At 45.9% G+C, this 22,842-nt stretch overlaps 2 long non-coding RNA genes across 4 annotated transcripts in view; both read right to left on the minus strand.

The window, feature by feature from the left end:
* LOC121828884 (uncharacterized) overlaps nt 1-22,842 on the minus strand; it is a 115,489-nt gene that overhangs the window by 63,120 nt on the left and 29,527 nt on the right. The window lies entirely within an intron of this gene.
* Nucleotides 849-22,120, minus strand: LOC121828885 (uncharacterized). Its single transcript, XR_013050841.1, has 2 exons — nt 21,472-22,120; nt 849-1,908 (listed from the first exon to the last, which is right to left on the minus strand). It is a non-coding gene; the product is annotated as an uncharacterized LOC121828885 (long non-coding RNA).

Consider the following 22,842-nt stretch of genomic DNA (forward strand, 5'->3'; position numbering starts at 1 on the left):
GCAACAAACCAGTCTTTTTACCGGCAGCACTTGTGTCAAAAGGACACTGTGCTTCCCCGCTATAGTCACCAGGCACGTCACCCTGTGTCATAGTGTGTGTGTCACCCTTTGAGGTAGATCTTACATCCTAACAGGGCACAGGGAGCACCACTGCAATAAGCCCAGTGACCGTGGTACGTGATCTGAAGCCACTTAGCCAAGACCAGCAAAAATAGGATGTCTGAATCAGAAGCCCTGGACCCTGCGTCACGGGCATCACCTGGTCCCACGGAAGATGAGCGATTCCAGCCCCTCTCCCCATGCACAGAGGGTGACTAAAAGCTGCAGCGTTCCATTTGCAGAGATATGTCTTGGCTAATAAACATTAATCATCTCCCTCTTAAGTAATGTTTGAGCCATTTTATGGGTTTTTATCATGAACAAAATTTAAGTATTTAGGGCATAAGCCATATTCGCTGAATACTAAATTATTATCGTAGAAAAAAAGAAAAAGAAACGTGGGTGTGGTGTGCTTGGAACTTAACAGAGCCTTGGAATAGCCTGGGATGCCCTTTGGAAGTTAATATGGAAAGAAGATACAATCTGCACGTTATGATTCAGGGGTGAAAGACCTTATCAGATCCACCATAATTTTCAGAATCTTTCCTATATCTATGAGATAGAATCCTAACTTCAAACTAACAGAAGAAAAACCATGGGCTGTGAATTAATCAGGGTTCTCTAGAGGAACAGAATTTATAGAATGAGTGTGTGTGCTTGTGTGTGTGTGTGTGTGTGTGTGTGTGTGTGTGTGTGTGTGTGTGTGTAGAGAGAGAGACAGAGAGAGACAGAGACAAAGAAACAGAAAGAGAGAGAGAGAGAGAGAAATTTATTAGAATAGCTTATAGGCCATGGTCCAGCTAGACTAACAATGGCTGTCTATCAACAGAAGGTCCACAAATCCAGTAGTTGTTCAGTCCACAAAGTTGGATGCCTCAGCTGGTCTTCAGTATACGCCAGAATCCCAAAGGAGCAGGCTCTACTGCCAGTGAGTGAATGGACTGACAAGCAATAGCAAGTGGTTAAAAAGCAAGCTTTCTTCTTCTGTGTCCTTTATATAGGCTGCCAGCAGAAGGTGTGGCCCAGATTCTAGGTGTATCTTCCCTCCTCAAAAGATCCAGATTAAAAGTGGATCTGACCACTTCAAATGATTTAATTAAAAAATTCCTCATAGGTGTAACCAATCCCTTGAGTTGTTGTTAATTGCAGATGTAGTCAAGTTGACAATGAAGAACTGCCATCACAGGCTGTCAGCTACAGTGCTTCTCTTAGTGGTGCCACAGTTCCATTTGCCAGGAAATGGAAAGACATCCTCTGCACTAGCCTTAAAGGTCACAGAAGAACGAGAGTCCTATGAAAACAAACATGGTTAATGTCAAGAATCTCATGCATTTTTTCATCTTTCCAATAGAGGGAATAGCCACCCAGCCTATTATAGCAGCCCTCTTCCTCTTGTGGCAGCTTAGGCCAGAGTGGAACCCTCCCTTAGATTTCGCAGTATTAAGAGAACAAACGCAGGGGGTGTGGGGATGTCCATCCACCAACGGGTCCCACACCACAAGCCGCTGAAACTCTGGACCAGTTGTGCTTTCCTCCACATTGTCCTTCGTCTTCACCACGTCCATCTCGGTCAGCAACAGGTTCCAAGGAGAAAAGGCATTTGGCTTGCTCAGAGAGGAAAGGAGGCTAGCGGAAATCAATGAGGAGTTTCTCTGTGATCAGAAATATAGAGATGAAGAGAACCTGCCAGAAAAGCACTCGGCTTTCAAAGAGAAATACATGGCGTTTTATCTGAACAATGAAGGCAAGATTGATCTGATTCTTTAACGAGGATGATAAAGAAGCTGGTGGGGGGTCCTCAAGATTCACCTGGAGATAAACATGGCAGGGTGTAAGTGACACCATCTCTTACCAAGACTTTTGTGAATATGATGCTGGGCAAGAGGCCAGCTATCCTCTAGATGGTCATAATGTTTGAAGGGAAAGCCAAAGAGAGCAGCCCTAAGCCAGCTGGCCCCCTGTAGAGAGAGACATTGGCACCCTGCCCTGGGGACTCACCTGGACCTTCCAGGCTCCCATCCCTGCCCCTGCCTCTCCCTTCTGCTCTCTCTCCTTTCTGGACTCATTGTCATCTGTCTTCTGTGTTTTGTCCTAGTGGACCCGTTCCTTTTTCATTCTCATCTCTCTCTTTTTTTTTTAATTTGGTTTTGGTTTTGGTTTTGTTTTTCGAGACAGGGTTTCTCTGTGTAGCTTTGCGCCTTTTCCTGGAACTCACTCTGTAGACTAGGCTGGCCTCGAACTCACAGAGATCTGCCTGCCTCTGCCTCCCAAGTGCTGGAATTAAAGGTGTGTGCCACCACCGCCCTTCATCATTCTCATTTCTTTATGGAAGCACATGTTACCTGCCTTAATGAGACTGGGGACTCCTGAGCCTCAGGGCCCACCTCTCTGCTTCCTGCTGCCCTGCCCTCCCTATCCGGAAGGGCTGGCATCAAACCCAAACTGGAGAGGCCACGGAGACTGCACACCTGAGTTCCCATGTTTGAAGAGGGTCCTGTCCACCGGTTCATCTTTCTAGGTTTCTAAGCTAAGTTCAGACTTCAGGTTTGACCCTGTTGGGCCCCTCATCTCCACCCACTCTCAGAAGATCCTGAGCAGGGACAAAGTTCCAGGGCACCTGGGACAGCATCACGACTCGGGTGTTCCTGCATTTTTTTTAGCAACGGCCACTCAATGCCTCACAGACACAGCTGATTCCCCTTAGTTCTTGCCGCTCTTCATCCTCAGTGACATGACACAGGGTGCGGAGGAACAACCAACTGTTGCAGTCCTTCAAAGGAAGCAGAAGGAACTTCTGGCTTTACTCTCTGGACCACACCTTCACAGACAGTTCAGAGGGACCATGCAGTTCCCCTGTCCCTTGCTAGGGCAGGAAAGGGCTTTCGGGGCAGAGGTGAGGTTAGTGGTGTGGGCGAGTCCCACTTTTAGGAAAGATGCTCAGGATGCCACCGCAGAAGAGGAGTCACGTGATCGTGTTGAACCTCAGAGAAACGGGCTGTGTGAATGCAGAATGTCCCAAATCTATCTATTTACCTTCCTACCCAGACTTGCCCTTCCCTTCACTCACTCATTCTGCAGTTATTTATTGAGGGCCTATTACAAGCTTTAAGTCAGAGAGAGAGAGAGAGAGAGAGAGAGAGAGAGAGAGAGAGAGAGAGAGAGAGAGAGAGAGAGAGAGAGAGAACAAACAGTCCCCACCCAAGCCTACATTCATGTGCTCCTATCACCCGTCAGGCAGAAATGTGCAAAAGTCACTGTGGTTAAAGTAAACCCTCAGTCTCAAACCTCCCTCCCTGATCCAGGTTCTGACAAAGGATGGGGGCATAAATCTTACACCAGAGGACAGTATTCCAAGGTCAAGGTCCCAATTGGCTTAATTTTTATTCTAGAATCAAGTAAAACTTCATCCCATGAAATAGGTCATGTGGTCCGTGGGCCCAGTGGAGGAGGTGGGTTTCATAGGCAGAGAAAGTCTGAAGAGGGAAGAGACAAAAGCGGGTATTGAGCTAGTTATTTCAAAGTTTTGTTCCTTATAACCCAGAGGTGACAGAACATTAAGAAGTTAGCTGATTAGTTACCATCAGGTCATGTGAGTCACTTCCACAGTGTAAGGATTGAGGCGGAAGGAACATCTAACCCTAAGGCCAGACCACTTCATTTCAGGTAAGCAGCCAGGAATTTGAGCATTTTCCATTCTATTTTTATTTTTATCCTGGTCTGTCGGGATTCAGTGCAGGAGCCTTATCTAAAGCCTGGCCTCCTAGATTTTTTTTTTCCACAGCTGGGAAAGGGTCAAAAGGCAAGGACTCTGCCACTGAGTTGCACCCTGGTCCCTTCCTATGATGTCTTTTTAGCATCTGGAACACAATCAGACAAAGCTCAGGGGAGGCACCTTCACAAACAGCAGGCTGGCAATCTTCTGGAAGTCTTTGCAGCAGACGTTTTTTCTTGGTGTTTCTGAAAAGGAATCATCTGAGGTCAAAGTGGGGCAGCCAGGGCTCCTCTGAAGCCCTCTCCTTGCTAGGACCTCATGATTTCTAGGAGACATTTTTCTGTGTGTCAGTGTCCTGCTCACTGCTCATTAAAGGCACCAGACACACGAGATCAGGACCTGTTAGCATAATAGCTAGGGGGGAGGGCACAATCCTACAGATGGCCGAGATCATTCCACTCAAAACACCGGACTCCCTCACATGGTCCCACCTCCCAAATGCAGCAGCAGATGTGTGTGGGAGTATGAAAGGCCCAAAGATAAGCAGCCAGGTGTGCTAGTGCACACTGCTGGACAGAAGAGGAAAAGGGAGAGGCACCCTCTTACCACCACCATCACGGAGACTGTCATGTGGGAATGCCTGGGGAACCAAAGCCTAACGAGAAGAGGAGCTGGGGATAGAGTTTAGTGGGCAAAGTGCTTGCTGGGCCATCATGAGGACCTGAGATGCCCCAGAACCCATGTACAGAAGCTAAGCATGGTAGTCTGTTCTTTAATCCCAGCATTAGACATGTAAAGACAGGAGAATCCCTGTAGCAAGAATCTTAAATGGTGTTATTAATAAAATCAAACCGGGTGCCAGTTATTGGGGTGAATGCTGGAGATCAAAGAAGCAGAACAGGCCACAGCTTCCTCACCTCGCCAATTCCTCAGCTGGTCCTGTTTCCTCAGACTGGAAGTTTCTGTGTCCTCATCCAAATGGATCTCAGCTGAACTGTTGCTCAAAAGCCTAAAAGCTTAACCAACTCTAGTTCCTGGTCCTCACTCCCTATATACCTTTCTGCTTTCTGCCCTCACTTCCTGTGTTTAAAGGCGTGAGTCACCATGCCTGGCTGTTTCCAGTGTGGCTTTAAACTCACAGAGATCCGGATGGATCTCTTCCTCCCAAGTGATAGGATTAAAGGTGTGTGTGCCACCATTTTCTGGCCTCTATATCTAGTAGCTGTTCTGTTCTCTGACTCCAGATAAGTTTATTAGGGTGCATGATATTTTGGGGAACACAATATCACCACATTGCTATGATTCACTGGTCAGCAAGCTGAGCTTAATATGTATACATAAGCTTCAGGTACCATTGAAAAACCCTGTCTCAAAAAACAAGGCAGACAGTATATGAAAAACTACACCCAGGCTTGACTACCAGCTTCCACTTGCGTACATATGTACCCACTCACACATGAACATGCACCAACTATTTATTTATTTATTTATCCATCTATTTATTTATTTATTAAAATAAAGAATAGAAGAGAAAGGGATGGGAAGGGATGCAAGAAGGAAATGTGCCCATGAAAGCCAGGCTCCCTCCTGGGTGTGTGGCTCTGACAAGGGCCTTCCAAATGCTCTAAGTCCGTCCACCAGGTCTATGTGGCTGACCATGGGAAAAGGTTCACTATGAGAGGCCTGGTCATCCATTCTTTCCCGTCCGACAGAGAAACAAGAAAGAAGCTTCCTTTCCATTCTCCCTCCAATCTCATCATCCTAGTCAAGAACTTGATGCTGTGACAGTAGTTCTGACTCAGTGGCAATTCCTGCTCTTGCTCCTGGACTTCCCAGGCCCCAGGAGGGGGATGAGCTGGATACTGAGACATACTTTCTCATCACCTAGGCTACCTATGGGAGGACCACGCTTGGAAGGCACTGTGTCTCTAAGGGCCTGTCACTGATAGTCTGTGCTTACTCTTTGGTACTTTGAAGACATCACCAAGCAGCATAGACATTTTCTGGGACATTGTAGTCTGAAGAGCACCAGTTAGAGTGGGGTCGTTTAAGTCATTTCCCTCATCACCCTGACTCCAGCTTGCCACCTGACTGCTCTTTGAATCAGGTTAAAAATCTCAGATGAATTATCTGTCCTTAGCCAGTGGCTGAGAGCAATGAGACTGGGCTATTTGGGTATTTCCAAACAGACATTGGCCTCCATTTGATTAATTGCTACATAAAACCCTGAGCCCACTGTTGGACTGTTAGAACAGCTAGAGCAAATGCCCTGCTCCAGACAAAACTCTCAGAGATGGGCCCAAGCTATGGCCACCACTTTCCACAGGGTTCTTGGTCCCAGAGCCATGCAGATGACAGAAATGGAGACTTACAAAAGACACATTTGAAGTCACTCCATACAGCCACTCCTCACTCCAGGAGAGCCCTGAACTTGTCCCAAGTCACCCAAAACAGGACAGGATCCGATCTAACACAAGAATATCCAGAGCTTGGTAGTCCATAAACACCAGGACAGTGTCAGTATGATGCCAGAAAGTGGGACAGGAGTTAGGCAGGGGGGATGGAGGGTAAGGACTATTCAGGAACATGATGGCAGCCAGAGACCCTACAGGTAAGACAGTGCATAAAAACATTTTCTATATAATGCAACCCTCTGCCACCTGCCACAAAGACACTCCCGCAGGAGGCCCTCATGTAGCAGAGTCAACTTACCCAATTCCAAGTCCCGCAGGCAGTTTCTCAGCCTTCTGCAGGTTTCAGTTCAGAAACCATGGTTCAAGAATTTTTTTAAAGCAATGTTTGCCTGTAGCATGAGATCTCAAGAATAGTATTTCTAGTTAAAGAGAAGGCTGTGAGCAGCTGTCCTTTCCCTGGAACCGGGATACAGGGCACAGTAAGGGATGATCTGTAACTGGCCTGGTCTGATCTCTTAGCTCACAACTGAGGACATCTATGTAACCACACATTGTACCTTTCCCCCAGCTATCCTCTCAGATATGCAGTCCATACTCGCTTCACTCTGTGCAGTTTATCTTGTAGCTACATCTTCTGAATCAAGGCATGTATTTTTAATTTTTATCTCCCCCTCCCTCTCCATCTTGATGATTTTTTTAAATAGGAGGGAAGTACTATATTGAAAGAATGTTTTAAGTCTGTTTCACAGGGTTGCTTGTGTGTGTGTGTGTGTGTGTGTGTGTGTGTGTGTGTGTGTGTGTGTCAGTAGCAGAGTCCATGCCTAACACATGTACTTCTCAGGGTTTGATTCCAGAGCTGATTCATACACATTGTTTAGTTTTTCCTGAGTCTTGGACTATTTCCCAAAGTCTTTTTTATCTCTCCCAAAGGGCAGGTGGCACTCACTATGGGCACTGGTCAGCCTTGTCCACTGAGTTCCACTTTTCTGGAGACTGCTAACTCACTTGAAACCCTGTGTGCTGTGAGCTGCGCAGGCTGTGAATCAGAGCCACTGACCACCCAGGGACAGAGGTGCCTCTTGCTCTAACATGTGTCTGGACGAGGCAGCAAAGGTTTCCTCAAGGGCATCTTAGTTCATCCAAAAGGGGACACTCAGAAATGCTGTATTTCTTCCCAGGTCCAATCGAGGACAAACTGTTAGAACCTATCACTCTCAGGAAGCACTGAGTGGAGCCTGTGCGTGCGAGGACAAGGGGCCTTCTGTCCTGCACTGTCATATACCATGTGTCAGCAGTAACGGTGCTTCACAGAGTAGACAATCCATAAATACAGTCACTTCCTCCCCAAAAGATATTAAGTGAAAAAAATTCCAGGAACAAACAATTCATCTGTTTTAAGTAGCATTGCTGTGATTATTCTGTCTGCTTAGCTAATGGAACCTCATATTATGGCTATTTAAAAGGTAAATTTTTATAGATATGGACATAGAGGGGAAAACATCATCTCTCTGAGATTTGGTGCTACCCATGGTTTCAGATCTCTCATCAAGGTCTTGGGATTCCCCCCACAGATGGCAGGGCTATATTTGCCAAATTACTGTTTGTTATTAGGCAAGTCACTTGACTTCTCTCAGCCTGCATTTCAACAAAATGGAGATTAATTTGGGGTCCCTGTCAGCATTGCCCAAAGGGATTAAAAGTGATTCCCACAAGATGCTTTGCCACATCCACACAGTACTGAAAGGGACACAGGATTGTTATCTTTGTTACTCATACCCAAAAGCTGGCAGCCAGTGCCCAGAAAAGTGCCCTCCGCCCCAACAAACCACACCTCCACTGACCCCTGGGCACCTTCAGTTACAGCCATATGTCTTTACTCAGAAGGGAAGGCGGCTGTATGGGTGGAGCAGGGGGAGGAATTCCTGCTCTGTCTCTGCACTGAGGATAGAAGCTCAAGTCCAGAGGGCAGTGGGGGAAAGGTCAGCTACCACACTGGGCCTTCTACACGACATTCTGGGGACCATTGTGTTTCTGCAGGCCATAAGCAAAGGAGGATCTACCCACTAGTCCCTGACGGAGAAACCTCCTCAGCCACTGAGCTGGAACCCTGTTCCAGGTCCTTCACAGCTCTGTCTCTCTTAGGAAACATTAGGCTGTGGATACTCACCAGCAGACATGGAAGCAACTTGGGGAAACTCACCTTGTACTGGTGCCAACAGTTTGGAAGAACATAGCAATGACATTCAAAAATTAGGGACACATAACATTACAAAAATATCCAATACCACCCTTTGACAATGTTTGTGTTCTAATAAAGACTTATAACCTTAAAAACAGAAGTCACATTTTCTTTATCTCCAGTGTTTCACTTTGGTATCAGAAGCTGAGAAGGGCTAAGCTGTTGTGCTTCTCACAGTGACAGGGTTTTCATGTGGGCTGTTTTACTATTCCAGCATTCATGGCTCCTGAAGGCTGCCCCTCACCCCCGCCCCCTCTCTCTGCCCCATAGCTGGATCTTCCAAGAGTAAGCATCAGAGAAAGCGGCTGGTAGATGCACTCATCTTTCATCCCTTCCATGCACTGCCTTTAGTCTGAAATCAAAGTCTGAGGGCAAGGACAAAGGAAGGGGCTTAGTGTGACATTTCCCTTCCCTGGGTTGAAGTCATTAGTGACAGGGAAACAGGAAAGGGGCAACGCCTTGTTTGGAGAAGGGAAATGCAGAGGAAGTGTGGGCAGGGTGGAGGGAACATGAGCTCCCTGAAGGGGACTGACTACTCAGGAGATCCCTCCTAGCTCAGGGGAGACGCCAGCTGGGGGTGGGGTAGGCAGCCAGGCCTGACTAGGGGTAGAAAGGGGGTGGCCACTCCCAGGATTGTACTGTAAGGACAATTTTCAGGAGACATTGTTGGCCTTTCCACTGGACACAAAATGCAAGCCTAGGATCCCCACACATCTTGGCCCTGGGTTTTCCATCCAGGCTCAACTCACAACAGCTGAGATGCAGTTCTCTCCACAAATCACAGGGAGTCTGGCAAATCTGGTGAGTGTCAGATGGTGTCCCCAGGAGGCCATGGCCTCCCCAATCAGCAGCATTGATTGGATGGGGCTCAATGTACTGGGGCCTGCCTTGAATAGATGACAGAGCTTCTCTTGTTAGCACTTCTTTCTGCAGCAGGGTTCACTGAGAAATTTCAAGCAGAGAGAAGACTTTTTTCCCTAGCCTGGACATGACACCTCTTAAAGGTAATGAGTATAATGCCTTTGCCAATGTGGAGAAAAGAAATGGGATAAAACTGAACTGAAATCAGTCTGTGGGATGGATAGACAAGAGGGCTTTCTTGGCTGCATGCATGCATTTGCATGATGTGATTGGATACTTCCAGCTGTTCTCTTCAAAGTGTGTGTGTGTGTGTGTGTGTGTGTGTGTGTGTGTGTGTGTGTGTTAGAAATCAAACAAAGGGCACTGGTAGCCCCTCTGAGGTCTGATCCCTCACTTTGCATGGATGTGAATTACCCACATATAAACTAGAGCTTCCTGTGGCCCAGCACACAGAGTCAGTCAGAGAAGCACAATCCCAAAGCATAAATATGAAAGGTTAATTGCAGTTTTCACTCCCATGCCTGAGACTAGACTAAATTCCAGACCATAGCAACACTGTGCATTCCAAATCTCCCTGCATTATTCTCCTATCCTTTAACTCTGCAGTCTCTCACTCAAGATGACAAAAAGTCACTCACACATCCAGCCTTTGGGTGTTTCCTTCTTAGCCTTGTCTGTGTTATATGGGCAATTTACAGACTGGAAACTGACCCACCTTTTTTTGTGTATGACATGAACTCTTCCAAACAGAGGTAGTTATGTGGCTCAGTGGGTAAAAATGATTATTGGGCAAGTTGGATTACCTGAGTTTGAGCCCCAGGACCCATGTGAAGATAAAAGGAAAGAATCAACTCCACAGAGTTGTCCTCAGACACACCATACATACATGCAGACAGACAGACAGACACACACACACACACACACACACACACACACACACACACACACACACAAAGCAACAACAACAATAATAATATTAAATAATTAAATAACAAAAAAAGGACTCAGAGCTGATCCAAGAGGCAAGACTCTCCTTCCCACCCTGCCTTTTGCGCACAGTCTTGTCTTTACTCCCTCAATGAATTCTGCATACCTATGCTAACTGCCCAACATCAAGCTCCCCAGGAGCAAGCTAGGGATGAGGCTGAGCTGTGACCTTCAGTGCTCTGTGCAAGACATTGGGTGAGGCCATGAAGAGCAGGTCAAGAAATTTGGGGAACTTGTTTTTCATGTGAGTCAGTCTGTCATAGTACTTCCCATTTCAAGCAGCGTAGACTTCTGCAAAGAAAAGTCTATGGTGAAGTGTTCAAGCCAGGGCAATACAACTCACAGTCAGACCCCTGTACACAAAGACCCCTATTTTCCTGGGGTGAAGGCTATTTTCTGGGCCATCTCTGAGATTCCCCTGAGCTAACAATCCTCATGTTTCTCCCAGACCTCGGGTTGTCTGGTAGACCTAGGCAGGGTCTTTGCCTGTGGACATTCATAGAAAGGGCTTTGCTACCTGTCAACTTCTTCAAAGCATCTGTGGTCTTCCTGCCACCTCTGCTGGTACTGTGATACCCTGTGGCTGCAAACTCCTTGCCACTACTTCACAACTGAAACATCCACTCTGTGCAGACCATAAGGGATCCCCAAAGAAAGTACTCAGAGTATGACTATGCAGTTCCAGCATGCTTGAGCAATGCCAGGATGTGAGTAAATGAGGATACAAAAACCTAACATACATTGCTGTCTTTCTAATCCTCAGAGGGAGATGGCAGCACTCCAGGTGTCTTGGCTCCCTCCCCAAAGGAACTCACATGGGTGTTTCCCCTAATAAATCTGTGTGCTTGTGATCTCCACTGTTGCATTTATTTGGTTCACTCTTTGTGTTGGTCAGCTTTCTATGACTGTAACAAATACCTCAGATATTGGATGTATTAATAGAAAAGGTTTATTTGTCTCTGCTTGGGAACTTTCAGCACATGATTAGTTGGCGCCATTGCTTTGGGGAAGGAGAATATGGATGGGAAGAACAAAGGCACTCATATCATGGTAGGAAATGAAAGAAAAAAAGAAGGGAGCAGGGCCCCATAATCACCTACAATGTTAGGCCTCCTGTAGCCAGAAGACCTCTCACTAGGTTCCATTTTCTCAATGTTCCACCACCTTCCAGAAGCACCATTGTGAGACCAGGCCTTTAGGGTCATTCCAAATCCATACTACAGCATGTATTCCTGGAGTCCCTCCACTGAGCTGGCACAGAACAGAAATCCATTAAATAATACTTTGAGTGATTCTGTAAGCCACAGGACATGGGCCCTACAGACCCCATCCTTAAGGAATTCACTCTTGGTCTGCTGGAAGCAGAGTAATACACAGCATTGATAAAATAATAGAGAATTCAAAGAGGACCTCCAGTGTGGACAATGCTTCAGGCATGAATCACAAGACAGCAGTGGTAGTTCTATAGTTTAAGCCTCCAAGGCAGATATAAATGAGGCCAGGATTTCTCAAAGCCAAGGAGACAAAGAGCCCAGATGCATCTACCCAGCAGCTGAGCCCGGGGTTTTCACATTCAGGAGGGGGAATCCCTGGGAGCAATATCTCACCCCCTAGCATCACCTGTGTGGATCACACTTGTTATCTATAAGAAGTCTAGCAATGCTACGATGAGGTCTGCCCACCACCTGGCAGTGCTCTGCATCCCTGATGGACCTTAAGATCTGGAATCCCCAAGGACACCAAGAAATCACAGCCCACAAGATCAGCTGACCAGGGCTCACAGGAGCTCACAGAGATCAGGGAGCCTGCAGGGGTCTGACCTAGGTCCTTTGCATATATGTTATGGCTGAGTAGCTTGGTGTTGTTGTGGGATTCTTAATAGTGGAAGTAGGGCCTGTCTCTGACTCTTTTGCCTACTTGTGGGACTCTTTCCTTCCTACTGGGTTGCCTTGTCCAGCTTTGATGTGATGGTATTTGCCTGGTCTTATTGTAGCATGTTATGCCATGTTTGGTTGATATCCCTGAGAGGTCTGTCTTTTCTGAGGGGAGGCGGGAGGGGGGCTATGAATCTGGGGGAGAAGGGAGGTAGGAGTTAGACACTAGGGGAGGGAAGGGAGGGAAAACTGTGGTCAGGACATAATACTTGAGAGAAGAATTTGAGAGGGGGGGGGGAGGGAGAGATCTGGAACCCCAAATGTGGGGTACCCAAAGTGTCCCAAGAGCGGAATAACTTGGGGCCTACTGTCTGTCTGTCAAGACGTAGACAGTGGCCTGCTGTCCTACTGTCAGACATGGGCAGTGGCCTGCTGTCTGTCCATCACAGACATGAACAGTAGAGGGGTTAGGGGAGGAGCTTTGAGCCTCAGAGTGTGGCTGGCTGCTATCACACTCCTTCAGACATCAGGATGGACCCTAGCTTGGACAGAACCTGGATTTATGGTAAACATAGCTACATAGAAGGAGGTGGCAGGCACCTGACTGGGGATGCTTCCACTTCCAGCCTGTCCCTGCTTTGGAAGGAAGCCATAATTTGCAGTGCCCTTAGGGATATCTACCCTGTCTTAGTTCCTGCCAGGCCCCTTTCACTGGGTGTTTTCAGCAGCCTGGAGAGATCTGGGCAGCAGAGAAGCCAACCATGCCCTCTGCTGGCAGAGCCTTGCTCAAACCTGAAAGCCAGTCTGTAAGAATTAGATTCTTCTGCACATTTTCTCCCTCTAGGGCTTGGTCCTTCAGTGCTCATCCTCTTGAGGCATGTCTATGGGGCCCATGTCCTGTGGCTTACAGAATCACTCAACGTATTATTTAATGGATTTCTGTTCTGTGCCAGCTCAGTGGAGGGACCCCAGGATGGCATTCTATAGTATGGATTTGGAGTGACTCCAAGGAAAGAGTTGTCTAAGAGGTAGGAGGCAGCCCCCTTTGCAGTTTTGCAGACAGCTGGTCCAGGCAGGTATTCTGCATTCAAGCCATGGAAAGGTGGCCTGTGAATGCCTCGCACACAGGGGCCGTGCTTGTCAAGCACCATTCATTTCCTGTACAGCAGGCCCACATACCGCAAAGGAACCCAGAGGCACATGTGTACCCTTTAACTTTGAAATTACCCTTGTGTCCATTCGTAAGCCTCTAAGGAAAAAAAACCACTTTGATCCTTTGTGGCCAGAACTGACCTTTTTCTAAAACAGTATTCCCCAGTCAGAGCCTTCCTTTATCCATCTAACTGGGCTCATAATAAATGTATTTGGCAGTTTTCAAAAGATAGATCCAGCCTTCCAGGACAGAGACAGAGTTGTAAGGAGAACACTAAACAGACAAAGCCACAAATCTGACAGGAAATTTTAAAGGGAGCCCGAGAAACATTGTTGTAAAAGCTGCCCCAAGTTTGCATCTCTGATGAGGTCAGGTGTGAAACCTCATATAATCCTGAGCTAGCAGCCCAGTGGATGGCATAGACAGACACAATTCAGCTAAAGCACATGTGAAGACCAGCCCCACAGACAAAAAAAAAATACATATATATATATGAGTCAGTGTGAACCATCTGGACACTAGGAGCCAAGGACAGGACCCAGTACATGATTCCATTCTTGATTCAACAGCAGAAGTAACATTGCTAGATCCTGCCATATGCCTTTGAAAAGATTTCTCTTCCACTTGTGTGGAGACGAGGTAAGGGAGCTGGTAACAGAGAACAGGAAGAGCAAAGAAGAAGCCCCACACACAGCCTAGGGAAGGGCAGTTGGAGGCAAGGAGAGCAAAGCCTCAGCAATTATGTCTTAGAAATGACGCATTGGTGGCAGCTGTCACCTTTCATGGCAAAGCCAGAATCTCGGCCTCTTCTATACACTGTATCCACCAGGAAAGCTTTGGAAAGGATCCGGCTTCTAATGCCTAGCCACCTGTATTTAACCCACATTCTTCTGACATAACTGAGGCTCAAGAACTATGGCCTCTTCAAAGTTCTTCTGATGTGGGCTTGGAGGCACCTTTAGCCTGAGAGGTCCCTTCAGGGACAGTCTGGCAACAGGGCCAGGAGTCTTCATAACCAAAACAAAACAAAGGTTAAGCTGGGGACCTCAGAATCGCAGATAATTTATTGTATCCTTGCTTCTTCTCTGGCTCACGCCAGGCTGAAGAAGAGGAAGAAAAATCCCAAGCCAGCCCCTTCCAGCATCCACCCTGGGGAAACGGCCTGGGCCTGGGCTAGGTTTAGGTGGTGTAGCAAGACACCTATCATTGTCACACCATAGGAAATGGTGAGGCATGAGCTGACAGTGGCCTGTCGTCAGTGAAGGGGTGCATTTACCTTACAGAAACACATCCCGTGCTAAGATCATGTTGCCATGGTAGAGAGGACCACCTCCCTGCTAGCAGGAATTACAGGCTGCGCACAGGCAGGGCTAGGAGTAGGGCCCTGGTTTCCAGTGTTTTCTGCCTCTGTCAGCTCTATTCATTCGGGATGTTTTCCAGGAGAAACGGCCTCCATCCACTGTGAGAAAGTGCACACACATTCCTGAGATATCTGATGAACAAATATTGTTTCGTGATCCGTCCTGCCAGCCACATTGTGTGGGTGTGGTTCGGTTTCCCCTCTTCTGTTAGGGGGATGGCCTAACTGGGTTGCCATCTGTCCCCTCCTCTGCTCCTCTCTGCTTATCTCCTTCCCCTTCCCTCCTGTACTTCTGTCTTTGGGCTCCGTATCTCTCTCCACTGAAATGTTCCGCCTCAAAAAGGAATAAAGTTGTTTGTCAGCAGGTGTCAGGGAGAAGGAGATGTGGGCAGGAAAAGGGAGAGAAGAAAGAGGAAGATAGAAAAAATTAAATTCAAACTGACCTTTACCAAAAAGGGGGAAATGCCTTCTAGAGTGGTGACTGGGTTCGTCCCACCAGGAGGATGGGGGCTGGTGGGGAAAATGCTCCTGGTGGGCTCAGTAGCCCATAGGAGTTCTAGAACATTCCCATAGCTCCTACTGTCCTCAATCTTGGTGATCACAGCCTGTGCCTAATTTCAGGTTCAGCCACCCATTTCAATACACCAATTCAAAGAACCGAATTAGTATTAGAAAGCAGAAAGGGGAAATTTATTCAATGTGGCCACATTGGAGAAAGGGACAAAGAGATCCAACACATCCTCCAAGCCTGTATTTAGTGTCCTGAAGTTTAAATATAGGATCAAGGATATGTACATCTAAGCACAGCTAAGCAGTCCTGGTTAACGTGTGGTCCCAATCACCTTTGGCCCATCATCATCTGGGATTTAGTCTCCTGCAAGGTGGTCTGAAAAATTGTTAGAACTTTGTGCACTGTCTTTTGAGAGACACTTGCCCCTCTGGCTGGGTCTCTTTCCTTCTTCTATCATGAGATTCCTAAAGAAATTCCCAGTTCTTTGGGTACATTGCTTCAACATTCTGAGAGACACAGGCATCTCTTTAGAATATATTCATTTCTGCCAGGCTGGTTACACTACCTTCTAGCAGAACCTCTTATTCCTCATTCCTAGCAGACCTGTGTCTTCAAAAGCCATCCAAGTACCTCATGTGTTCAGCATGAGCATGCTCACAGGCCCTAGCAATGTCTAAGTGGCCACCAGCAATTTGTAGCCCTGGACAGACCATATTAAAGCAGCCACCAAGGAGGGAAAAGCATTTATGGATGGGTTACCTTGGGTGACTGCCCAGGCTGAAGATGGTGACAAGCAGGTAAGATTACTACAGGCTCTTCCAAGAACCTCTTGGGGGTAATGACCAAAAATACAAAATCCAAAGAAGGTACCTCACCACTCATAAAGCATATCCAGAAGCTTTGGACCTGTCTGGTCTGTGGGACTTACTGGACCATGCCTAGGATGAGTGATAGGCTCGGAAGGATCACTCAGGAAAAGCAGACATCAGTAAGTATGCTTATTTACTGAGGATGAGATGTCTGCTTTAATATATCGCAGAACAATATTTGTGAGCCGCGCCGTACTTTACAAATGTACTTACATTTCGCATCTTCAGCCATGTGGAAAATTTCCCACATAACCTAAGGATGCCAAACAATGGGACTTGAGTCAGCATATACTCTGACCTGGCTCTGTTTTATCTCTACTTTATGTATGGAATGCTGCAGGAATAAGAGCCAACACTCACTCAGTAACTCTTGAGTACAACATGTGCCAGGCAAGCTCTGTTGTGGATGTTGTGGATGGAGACACAGAGAATAGAGACAGAGCTCCATGTACACCGAGTTTATGTTCTAGTGGGGGCGGTTCAGATAACCACAAGCAAACACTGCACAAGGAAAGGGTTCTTCCTGCCCAAACTAGTCTAAAATGGTGTTCTGTGGTAGGGACTGTGTAGACTGTTTCCTTGGACAGGGTGTTCAGAAACGGGGTATGCAATGAACTAGGACCTGATGTGAGAATGAGGCTAACTGCAAAGATCCTGAGCAGGACCTATGGCTAGGGTGATCAGAGAATTCAAGGAACCCAGAGACTAATGGGGCTGAGTGGTGAGGAACAAAAAGGATGCTAAAGCAGAACAATAGCAGAGTCCACCAAGAGATGCTTATGCAGCAGGAGGCAGATTCCAGCGTCCTTACGGTTGATGATGAACTAGAGGGATGACAGTATGCCTGGGCCAGCAATGGTGTGCTATGAATTCTGGTGTGGAAAACCTATACTAGCAACTCTATGGGGACAGATTATAACAAAAGAAATGCCCAAGCTTATACTTAGCCTGTCTTTGAAACCAAAATGTTATTGAATGTCAGCCCTGTTTGGTGATCAATAAAGATCTTTGGAGAATAGGACCAAGAATGTAAACTGGTGCGGCCATTGTGAAAACCAGCGTGGACGTTCCTCAAAACATTAAATATACAACCATCATGGGATCCATCTATAGCAGTACGAAATGACTCCAGGTCATACCATACCTCAAAGATACCTTCACATTCATGTTTGCTGAGGCACTAGTCACTATAATCAAGCTATCAAACCAACCTAGATGTTAACTAAGGGACCAAGAAGTACATTAAAAATGTGGTATACTCATCACAGAAGCCTCTTTTTGTAATAGATGGCAATTAACATAGAGAACCATAACTGGTCATGGCTCATGGAATAAGAGACCATGAAATGCTCTGTCCTACATGAGACATCTGTACCATACCACTCCTCAGAGATTATTGCAGAAGATGACCAAAAAGGCTGTAAGAGCCCAAAGTGGTGGATGACTATAAGAGACTATAAGAAAACAATGTTTTTTAGACACAACAGATGAGCTGCACATATGAATCAACAGCAATTGAGACAGCATGTACTGTCTCAGTACATGTCACAGCAAAAAAAAAAAAAAAAAAAGAAAGAAAGAAAGAAAGAAAACAACCATTCCAAAACAGAGTCCTTTCTGAATAGTACCACCTACTGGGGACCAAGTGTTCAAACCATAAGCCCATGGGGTACATTTCTCACTCAAGCCACATCTAGGTTCACCCTAAGTCAACAGGAAAGAATACCTTTGATTTAGAGAAAATAAGATGTGTGAAGGCTGGAGAGATGGCTCAATAGTTAAGTGCACTTTCTTCACAACCATGAGGACCTGAGTTTTGATCCCAGTATCATATAAAAATCTGGGATGGTCGAAGGCATTCCTGTAACTCTAACACTGTGGGATTTACACAGGAAAATCATTGAGGCTTGATGTTTGTCAGCCTAGTCAAAAATTTGAGCTCCTGGCTCGGGGAAAGATCTTGCCTCAAAGGAATAAAGTGGAGAGGAGTACAAGAGGACACTTGATGCACACAAGCACACACACCATGATCACTCGCACATAAACTCTTATTTTTAAAATAGAAAATCACTTACACTGATGCACTATGAATGACCCTGGTCCAGGAGCACAAACACAGTTATGTAGATACTGAGCCATGTGCTTTCATGGAAGAAGTGGCATGAGTTCTATAGCCACAGAAGAGAGAAGCTCATAAATCAATGTGTTTATTGAACATACTGACAGCAGCATAAGGAAAGTGTGATTCAGCAGAGCAAGGCCTTTCTCCTGTAGATGGAGTTGTTACAGCATTCTTGCCTTCAGAATTGATGCAGACTGAAGACCAGCTAAGCACAGCCAATAGTTCTAAAAATTACAGCTCACAGCCACAGAAACATTAGGTCAGATACAGAAGTCGAGAGTAATGTCTTTCAAAGGCACTAAGGTGGCCAGAGATAACTTTGGCTCACAGCCCACCATGTTCCATCATGAAATCACCACATTCTAGTCAGCCAAGGTCAACAACAATTTTCAGGTGCCTAATACAGATATAGCTTCTTCAAAGAGCTTCAGTCCACAAGCCAATGTCATTAGGTGAGTGACTAAGATTAATCCCATGCAAGGGAGCTCCAAGAAAATGCAAGTTGCAGAGCCATTCTAACCAAGGTTAGGACACTGGAGGAGGCCAGGGCACTGCAGTGAGAGGGGCCTGACCTCTACAGCTCTGGCAAGAGCCTTTGAAAGCAAGAGCATCCCCACTGAAACTCAAGCAAGATTCATGCCCACAGCAGCAAGAAGGGCAGGTGGCAGGGCATGATGTACAAAGGTGAAATCCCCTGGGCAACATTATTAGTGTGCAATTTCTACTACATTCCAGTTGCTCTGGTTCTCCTTCTAAAATATTCTTATTTTATAAACCCCAATTGAGACATTTTAAACAAGCATAAAACATCTGGCATGACTAGACATCATGAACTCTCCTACCAGAGACCAAAGCAATTTGGGACAGAGGACCCTTCAACCTGGTCACCTCAGGAAAACACCCTTCAGAAGGTTTTTTGTTTTGTTTTGGGGTTTTTTGTTTATTTTTGTTGTTGTTTTGTTTTGCTGTATTTCCTGCTTCAATATTTCTAAGCAAGTCAGCAATTCTCCAGTAGACTTGATGCTCTAAAGGAACTTGCTAGCACATTCAAGCCCTTTGTCTCACTCTGCATAGCTCTCAGCAGCAGCAACTGATAAATCAGCTTTGATCTAACACAGAATTCTGAGCAGACTGTCACTTAAAAGAGGCACTCCAGCCAGACCACACCTTTTCCCATGCTCAGCTCTGGCTCTGTGCATGATGGTGCTGAAAAGCTCCGCCACTGTGAGAGGACCTAAGGTCTTGAATACCTGATCTCAAGAACTGCTTGGAAGCATGTGTCAGACAAAGGACACAGACTGGTTCAGCAACATCCCCAGCTGAAGGAGTAAATCAACCAACTGTCAGACTCTCAAGATCATGTGTCAGCAACATGACACATGAAAGGACAAAGGGAGGCAAATTGGTGATGTGTACCAGTTTAGGTTAGAAGTTGACCCAGCATGAGGTTCCTCAGTCAAACTTCTTTAAAAAGTAAATGGCTGTGGTAATATTGTGTTCCCCAATATATTGTGCACCCTAATAAACTTATCTGGGGTCAGAGAACAGAACAGCCACTAGATAGACATAGAAGCCAGAAGATGGTGGCACACACACACCTTTAATCCTATCACTTGGAGGCAGAGATCCATCTGGATCTCTGTGAGTTCAAAGCCACGCTGGAAACAGCCAACATGGAGACACACACCTTTAATCACAAGAAGTGATGGCAGGAAGCAGAAAAGTATAAGCAGAAAAGCAGAAAAGGACCAGGAACTAGAGGCTTTTTAAGCTTTTAGCTTTTAGCAGCAGCTCAGCTGAGATCCATTCGGATGAGGATTCAGAGGCTTTCATTCTGAGGAAACAAGATCAGCTGAGGAATTGGCAAGGTGAGGCTGGATGTGACTTGTTCTGTTTCTCTGATGTTTCAGCACTGACCCCAATACCTGGCTCCGGGTTTGTTTTTATTAATAATAACTTTTAAGATTCGTGCTATAAATGGCTAAAATAAAACTTAGGTCTGGAGACAGAGCTCAGAAATAAAAGGTATGGTTAGCATGGGTGAGACTATACGTTCAATCCCCAGCGCTGCCAAATAAATAAACTGATTTTAATAATTTATTTTCAAAGTGGTCTCACTTCATTTTTACAAATAACTTGTAGAAAAAAATCTGAATTTAAAACAATTGACTGTCTGAAATATCTCTCCCCAGAAGCGATTTTTAACCCTGTGCATCCATAGAAACTAGTCTTGTTAGTGGTGATTTGACTGCAGTGAACAGACTTGTGACGCAGGAGGGATTTCCTCAGAGGGGCACAGGCAGTCGTTGGCAACAAGAGGCAGGAGATGCTGCTGAACTCTGGGGTGATGGTGCATCTCACAAGGGTGTTTTTATTTTCTGTCTCTCTTCTTCTCTCTCATTCTGGTCTCCCCAGTGCTATGAGGCCTTTGCTATCCACCTGCTCCTGTTCTTATGCCTCTTGTTGACTCATGGTGCAGCGTGGCTTTTCTCCTTGGACTCTTGCACCCCTAGTCACCCATGCTCACCACTCTCTGCATTCTTGGACTCTGATTGTATCCTCAGATGAAGGAATCTATCCATCTGTGTTCTGTTTAGCTTTCCACATTTTGTCTGCTCAGTATGGCAGGGCTAAGATAGAGTCTCCGACACAATATTCAACATCGCTTGAGATGGTGCAGGAGGTTAGGACCAACTGGCATGTCCATCATGGGAGGAAATAGGCAGGAGTCCTGGCAATCTGAGAACTACAGAAGGGTGGGATCATCTCTGCTGATGACAACTACCACCAGAACAAGGGAATAGCAGGGACCTGTGTAGACACCACAACATCTGAAATTTGGGGAATAAAGGATCAGTGTATGTATATAGATAGATAGATAGATATAGATATAGATATAGATATAGATAATGCTTCTTTACACTGTAATAACCTAAAAATGAAATTTAAAAATTAATTATATTTGTTATAGATGAAAATAGGATACTTAATGCTAGGTTTAAGTACAATAAGGTAAAATATACAAAAGTCTAACTAAAATAAATGACAGAAGACTTGAGCAAATGAACAGATATCCCATGTACATGGATTGGAGAACTCATAGTTGCGATGGTCACACTACCCAACAAAATCTACACATACATTAATTTGTGTACTTTATAGATGTACTTTGTACTTGACTAACAAGGACAAAAAGGAAAAAGACACCGAAACTTAACAGTTTCCACTTCTATTTGAGGAGAAAAACAAAAATAAACCATAAATCCTTACCTTGATCTGTAAGTGACACACTGGGCTCTTAGCAACTGTTTCAGGCTCACCTTCCATCCCCCTTTAAATATCAAACTTCCAGGTAAGGACTTTAATAACAGAACAAGATGTAATCAGGCATTTAGTATTTACGTAACTGAAGACTGTAGTGCAAAAGGGGTGAAGATTAGACTTCCTTTTGTCCCTACAGGATGGTCCTAAAGCTAAAGGCAGGCACTTAACAGGCTTCGGTTCAGACGTAACCAGATCTTACACCTGACACCTGCCTGTCATGGGAGTCCAGCACAGACGCTTGGGCCTCCTTCTGGAAACGTCAGAGGAACACATTCTGTTGACTATGCCAACAGTGTGCCTTTCCTTTTATGGCAGCTTGATGTCATATCCTTCTGCCTCAGTACCCTCAGTAGAATCAGGCACACATATTCCAGCCTCTGGGGGTTCTGTACAAATTCCTGTGACTCTGGAGAGACAAACTCAAGGATACAAACAAGGAATGACAACGTGCAGGCAGTCACGGAGTCTGCAAAGCGGCAGGCAGCTGGAGAGACCCTGATGCCTCGGGGGAGGTGTACAAAGAACACAGTCCTGCAACACTGCCTTCATCCAGGAGAAAAAGACAAGCACCTGGCCCCAGAGACCTCAGCTACATAGTCAGCCCCTTGGAGGTCGCTCAGGCTGGAAAGATCCCCTCTCCCAAAGGCATTATCCTTTTCAGGAGAAGCACACACACACAAAAAAAAGTCTTAATACCAAGGCATGATAACCTGTGTCTCTTGCCTCTTTAAAACAACTCTGAAGGGTCATCCAAGCATCAGAAGTCCATAGTGGGATGGAGTCTCAGAAAGTTGATATCAGAGGCCACTTTCCCCTCTCTGTCCCATCTCTGAGGTGATCTCAGGAACTTCATATTTCATATGGGGTTTTGCCCTCTCTTCCCATCTCAGGATCCATCTTGCTAAAAGCCCAACCAGCGTATCTTCTCTTTCCCTGTAGGAAACAATTCTTCCTGCCATCTAAAGAGCTGAGTTACAGTTCCCCTGGCTGCTACATGTCTTTCTGGGAGACATGGTTCTTTGCCTTTGCATCTGCTCACTCTTCGTTAACCAAAACCCACCATAGCCATGTTAGCAGGGGCTCAGCAATGTTTGTTGAACTCCTGACCTTTACACAGGCAGGCTTACCGGCCATAGGGAGACAAGGTGAGTACCAAGACACCCATATAAGGACAATGAACCACTACCTTGAGCAAAAATCATAACCCCTCTGGGCCTCTGTTATCTCTACTATGAGAATGATGAAATAGACCAATTGTACCTAAAGCTGAACTAAGCATGTCAAGTAGCAACCGCTTTAACCTTCACAGGATTGGTA

This window comes from Peromyscus maniculatus, chromosome 4 (assembly GCF_049852395.1).
Source record: "Peromyscus maniculatus bairdii isolate BWxNUB_F1_BW_parent chromosome 4, HU_Pman_BW_mat_3.1, whole genome shotgun sequence".
Lineage (NCBI taxonomy): Eukaryota > Metazoa > Chordata > Mammalia > Rodentia > Cricetidae > Peromyscus > Peromyscus maniculatus.